At 42.3% G+C, this 6,609-nt stretch overlaps 1 protein-coding gene across 3 annotated transcripts in view; it reads left to right on the top strand.

Annotated features, from left to right (window-relative positions):
* Window positions 1-6,609, top strand: part of USP3 (ubiquitin specific peptidase 3) — a 79,542-nt gene that overhangs the window by 28,020 nt on the left and 44,913 nt on the right. The window lies entirely within an intron of this gene.

Genomic DNA, 6,609 nt, shown 5'->3' with positions numbered 1-6,609 from the left:
TCTCCCTCTTTTCAGGTCTGCTTTTTATAAAGCTCCTCGGACTCATCCCAAAACAAATGATGTAATCAGACCTGCCTCTAGGTCACAGCACCCTCAGAAAGCTGATCCTGTCCTTGATTACCACAATTTTACCAAACTTCTGAGGGGACCGACTCCAGTGCCTATAAAGCAAATTAAGATGTGGAACTTAAGAAATTATGTAGCAGAGAGTGCTTATAGAATGTGTCCTTTGCTTTTGTGAACCAGACCACAGCAGAGTTTTTCTAGCCTGTTTCAGAGCAGCTCTCTAAACTCCCATTTTTGGATTGGTGTGATTTTAGCATAAAGGGCCACTGTGAGAACTGGAGGGAGGGGAAGCCAGTGGAGGGCAAGAGAAATGAGGCTGTGTGGGGCACTGTTCATACTTCTGAGGGACCATGGACACCTCCCAGGAAAAAAAAATGTCCATCTTGTCAGGAAGAATTTTTTTTTGAGCTGAAAGCTCTTGGAACTGAGAGAGTACAAGAAGCAGAGAGGAATGAACCGCCATGAAGAAACTGCCCCAGATGCAGAGGCTATGTTTGGGGCATGTGGGGAGAGGTAGTGAGGAGCACAGGGCGTAGATGATGTCCTCTTCTGAAGGTGATTGAGGAGTAACCTCTTAAACTGAATGCATCATGGATAGCTGAGGAGAGGGAGGTGGGATTGGAAAGAGTATTAGTTGTTCCAGTTAAGTACATTATTATTTATAACTGTTATTAACTACTTACTGTGTCTTAGTAACAACCATGTAGCACATATTATTTTTGAGCATCTTTATTTATCAAATGCTGTTTAATTGTTTAGTGTTATTAGTCTTACTTATTTTTTTCCTAATATAATGCATGACACTGATTAAGGCAAAGGAAAGTTGACTGCAGCATAGCTCACTTCTATCTAGATCCTAGGTAGGGATATGCTGTAGAGCACAATTCTGGCATATTGGTGCTATTTATCTGTAGTCCTATCCTACCTAGACTGCAGAGAGCAGCAGCAAGTAATGAATGGCTTTTAGAAAGTATCTGCCTTTGAGTACAGTTCCTCACTCATATTTCATAATATTTTGTAAAACCTAATTGTAATATCTGATTCTGCTTGATTTAGTTCAGCCAGATATAATCTAGAGAGAGAGGGTGTGAGCTATAGTAAAAATGTTTTTAACATGTCTTTTTAATTAATTGCCATTGCCCAAAAGAGACGAATGCATTCCATCTGCCATGTTTGTATAGAGGGGCACGATGAGTCTGCTGAGGTTTCTGTAGAAGAGATTATTTTCTCACGATCCTTAATATAATGGATGAGCTGCTAAGGCTGATATCAGTAACAGTTGAAGATGACCTCCTCTACAAAATGACCTTTTGTGTAGGAGGGTTTGAACTGAGCTGTCTGCCAAAATATGCCTTCAAACTATCTCTTCCTTTCTCTTTCCTGCTCATGTTCTTGAAAAGTTTACTGTGCTGAAGTACTTTTTTACACCTTCCCATTTCACACCTCTCCTGGCCCAGCTGCTGCTGTCATTTGGCTTTACACCCTCAGGAGGAATTCTGGGCAGAGCCGGTGGATAGAAAGTGCTTTGCTTGCAAAATACAACCCTCCCCCCAGAGCTCCCCCAACAAACACCAACACTACTCTGACACAGCTGACACTGTTTTCTCCAGCAACCAGACAGGGCTTGCTGTTTGATTCTATCTTTATGAAATGTTAGGTCGCTAGCAGTTGGCTTTCATCTCAGCATTGATCCGAGGTGGAGACCGGACAGGGGTGTCACGGATTGGTGGGGCTCATGAGAAGTTGTAGATTAGGATATACGTGCAGTTCAGCATCACTCTTACTAAAAATGAGGCCCAGAAGCATTCCAGTGGGAGCAAAAAGGAATTTTAGTGGAAGGCCTAGGAATTCATCTTGAGTCCTGCATCTGTCCTCTAGTGACAAACCGCCAGCCTGCAAAACCCTCTAAAGTATACTCTACCTCTCTGAAGGTATTTCTTATTTTCCATCTGCTCTCCCCAAAATATCCTTATGGGATAAATATCTGCTATGGCAGACTAGCCCTGTGAAGTCGAATTCAAGGGATTTTGCATATATTGAAGTATTTACTAAATGTGCTGGGAGCTGTCAAACTGGGCAGAGCAGCACTCCATAATTCAATGTATAAGAACATCAAGTGCTACTGCATGGCCGCTTTTACAGATTCAAATCAGTTTTCCCCAGTTCTAACTGCTATTCTCATTTATTCACTTCACTAAACTTAACCTCCTAGATTGCATTAGGGCATAGACTGACACAGTTATCGATGAAATCTTTCCCCACTAAGCTGCTAGATTTAATGTGAATGCGGACATGAGCAATCAACCTGTTACTGCTCTGATGACCAGCCTGCCTCTGCAGTATACAAGGTGGCTTCTACACAGTTCTGAATGGACAGGAGTTTACATCAGCAATGCAGCAGCCAGCATTAAACAGTGTCTTTGGTCACCTCATTCAGAAGGAAAAAAGCTAAGCAGGCACTGGGTTCTTCCTTGGGGCTCTGATACACCGCAGAACTGACTTGTGCAAACACTTGAACAGTCTCAGAGGATATTCCTGCAAACCAGAATGTTTGTTCATGAGTGCCTTAGTTAATTTTCTTCCTTGAGTGCAACTGACAGTAAAGGTCCAGGACCTGCAATAGAAAAGCTGACAACATACTTAAAAGGGCAAGGCAGAAAAGAAACAGGGAGTGATGGGAGGGGGATAGTAGGATGAACCAAAAGCCAAATAAAGGAAAATATCACAAGTTCATGCAATAGATACATTGTTCTGATGAACTCCTAAAATTGCTGCAAGCAAGGTTCATCTCCCTTTTGTTATCAGTTTCTGTCCCAGACTTCTCTCAGAATTATCCTTCCCACTCCAGAAGCGCTCAGACAGCACGATCACAAGCACTGCCTACTCGGTTCTGCTCCCTTTTTCGAGTTTCCAGGGCAGTCTGACATCTTTCCTGGGTGTTAACCACTCACTTAGTTTTCATTATGTTAACTAAACATAATGGTGACTTTGATGAGGCATGCGAACACGAACTTATGGAGGAATAAAGATGAATTACTGAGACTGTCTATCTCAGTAGCAATTGATGACTTTGTGTTTCAAAGGACGTATTTCATAAAGTGAAGCCTGCTGGAAAGTATTAAATCTTAGTTTAACTTCTTGAATTCACTGAACAAGGATTGAAAAGTTTTTAAAAACACACTTAGTTTCTTGTCATTGCATGCACCCTTTCACTTTTCAGTGGCTCATTTGCACCATCAATTTTTTCATCTGATTATTTTTTCTTTATGCTGTATGAAAAGAATGAATTACTGGCTAACTATAGGGCTAGAATTCTCCCTTTTGCATTCCTCTGCTCAGAAACCAGATGGAATAGATATACAGACCCAAAGTGGGGGTTTGGGATGACTCACTGGGCTACAGTGTCTTAGGGCTGTACTAAGGGCTGGTGAAACTGGCCAAAGAGGGGTTGTTCGGGTGTAAAAAAAGTTGCAAACCAGGAATAAAGGCTGAGAGGAGGGTATTACTGGATCAAGCCTTATATGGCTGCGTTGGTGTAATACATAAAAATGTAAGCTAGTCACTTCTTCAGCTTATGGCCTGGAGTAGCACCTACTGGTGGTTTATATGATGCTGTATTTATCACAAATTGCTTATGGTGATTTCCATTCTCACAAGCTGTTTTCGGTGCTCAGAACAAGACTGTTACTATTGTCTTGCACTGCAACAAAAGCTAGATCATAGAATCATTAAGGTTGGAAAGGACCTCTAAGATCATCTAGTCCAACCATCCCGACTTAACCATGTCCCTAAGTACCACATCTACTCTTTCCTTAAGCACCTCCAGGAATGGTGACTCCACCATCTCCCTGGGCGGCCTATTCCAGTACTTCACCACTCTTTCTGAGAAGAAATTCTTCCTAATATCCAACCTGAACCTTCCCTGGCACAACTTGAGGCTGTTCTCTCTCATCCTATCACTGTTAACCAGGAGATGAAGCCGACCCCCACCTTGCTATAACCTCCTTCCAGGGAGTTGTGAGAGCTACAAGGTCCCACCTGAGCCTCCTCTTCTCCAGACTAAACAATCCTACATCCCTCAGCTGCACCTCATAAGATGTGCTCTAGACCCTTTATCTACTTCATTGCCCTTCTCTCAACACTCTTCAGGGCCTCAATGTCTTTCTTATAGTGAGGGACCCAAAACTGAACACAGCAGGGGTGAACACTGAACACTGGTGAGGGGCAGCCACCTCCATGACCTGCTGGTTGCACCATTCCTGATACAAGCCAGGATGTCATTGGCCTTCTTGGCCACCTGGGCACACTGCTGGCTCATGTTCAGAGAAAAGATGTCACAGAAACTGTATTTTTACTCTCTATCCCAGGCTTTTTCTTGCTCATACAGTGGCATCCTGGTGTTCGCACAATTGAGAAAATAAGTTCCAGGTTTAATAGGAGGACACATTTTACTGCTTTGCATGTGATTCTTTACTCTGTGTTATGTCCATTTCTCCTCAGATGCAGTCACAGCTGTCACAGGAACAATTTACCACTTGTCACGTCTGCCTATTTTTCAGTCTTTGATAGTCTTCTACCTCAGCACAGCGAATGCTGTGCGTGTTCCTTGTGGTATCCACTGTGGAAACACACAATGTTATATATAGCAATTGGTTGAGCAGGATCTAGCAAGACAGAATAGGGCTCTTGAGTTGGCAGCAATTTGAAGGTCAGACAGAAAGCCAGTCTGAAAGCCCCTAACTGGCACAAAAGAGCAGTTCAGTAGAGAGGAAAGGCCATAGAAATGTAACCTTCTGGTGAGCCACAGCAGAGTTCTTTACTGTCCATATTTGGGTCTCAGCTTTAATAATCTGCTCTCTCGCAAGTGGCAAAGTTTCACTGTATGTTGGCTTTTTTTATTGCCCTTTTTTATTGCCTGGCTACATTTTATTAAAGATTGTTTCCTCATAACTTGAGATCTTCATCCACATTCTAAGACTTTTCGTTTCCTCACCTGGAAAGACACTGGCATGCTAACTGTCTCTTGAAGAAAATGGGATCTTCCAAACTTGCAGATCATCATGAAACAGAACAGGAATGCCATCACTCATGAATGCACTTTTAGGGGTTCACATTTAGAGCCTGTCTTCCCTTAAGTCAGGTCTCAGTTAAGATCATGTCAGGCACAGTACTAAAACTCTTTCTGAGTGCATATATTGGTTTGTTCAGAGGACATTTTCAGAAGTGTTCATTTCTCATGAATTGTTGGGTTGAGTTCAACCCATTACAGTAAAACATCACTGTTAAATAGCTTGGTCTCAAGTTCCAGCTGTTGGGAATACTCAATTTGTATTTAAACAGTAGACTAAACTGTGATGCTTAGAATAGTTAAAGCAGCACCCTTAAAAGAAACAGACTGAATGTTGTATTTACAGTGCCATAGCTATAACCAGTTAGAAATCTGTCTAATCTTGGCATGTATGTGAGTCAAAAGTCCAAATATACTGCCAGTTAATTTCAAGGCCTTAAATTCAGTTTCTGAGAAAAAGACCTGTTGAGTATCTACAAGAGATGTCTTATAATTAATCATAGAATCACAGAGTATCCTGAGCTGGAGGGGACCTGTGAGGACATAACATTGAGAATTTTTCTTTGTGATTTTGTTCTGAAGCTTAAAAAATGGGTTTGTAAGGCTGATAGAGGCGATGCATTAAATGTTAACTGCCTACATCTGTTCAGTTGATCCAAGTAATAGCATCGATCCTCTGGAGAAAGATCCCTCCCAGTTTTTCACGACAGTCTTCGATTTGTCAGCCTGTCCCAGGTTCCATTTACAAGGAACTCGAGTGGAGCTGTGAGGACCTAAGTCACTGAGTAGGGGAATGGAGGAGAAGTGTGACTTTATGAATGATATGCAACGCAAATTGGTGTCTAAAATAGGCTCTGACAGAGTTCCTTGTCACCTGTCAGGATGGGGACATCTGCCACCACATGAAAAGCACAAATGGTATCCTACGTTATGAAAGGTTGCCTAGTAAGGTTGTGGGAAATAATAAAAGGATCTCAAAGGCAAACTCTTCCTTGTGGTCACTGTTGTGACTAACAGGGGCTCTCTGTACTCATTTAAAAACATGCTGAGGATTTGCTTGTGTGGGGGGAATAAGAAATGATCCCCACAAGGTGGCAACAGATCAGAACAAATTTCCAGCAGAAGTTTCCAGCAGACCTAAAATGTGAATCTGTGGCACTCTCAGGTGGGCTTTATATAACAGCTAAATAATAGGTATGTACTTGAGAGCCACTATATTTGTCCTGTCTGCACACATTGGAAGCCCAAGGTTCTGGTTAAAAAAAGACTCACACAAACAAGGCAAGAAGCAGAGTACAGCAAAGTTCTGCTAAAGATGGAACATGGCATTCTCCTCGCTCCGGGATTCTGCCAGAAATACCCCTCATAACAGCAGATTGTTGTTGTTGGCCTCACCAGCAGTGCTTGTGCTCTGTTTACTCCATTCACCAGACATGGCTGTGGTGTTGGCTCAAGATCAAGTTAAATGTGAGACA

Source organism: Gallus gallus, chromosome 10 (assembly GCF_016699485.2).
Source record: "Gallus gallus isolate bGalGal1 chromosome 10, bGalGal1.mat.broiler.GRCg7b, whole genome shotgun sequence".
NCBI classification, from domain to species: Eukaryota; Metazoa; Chordata; class Aves; order Galliformes; family Phasianidae; genus Gallus; species Gallus gallus.
Note: the sequence above shows the minus strand (reverse complement) of the source record. Positions and strands in the feature narration are given on the sequence as shown.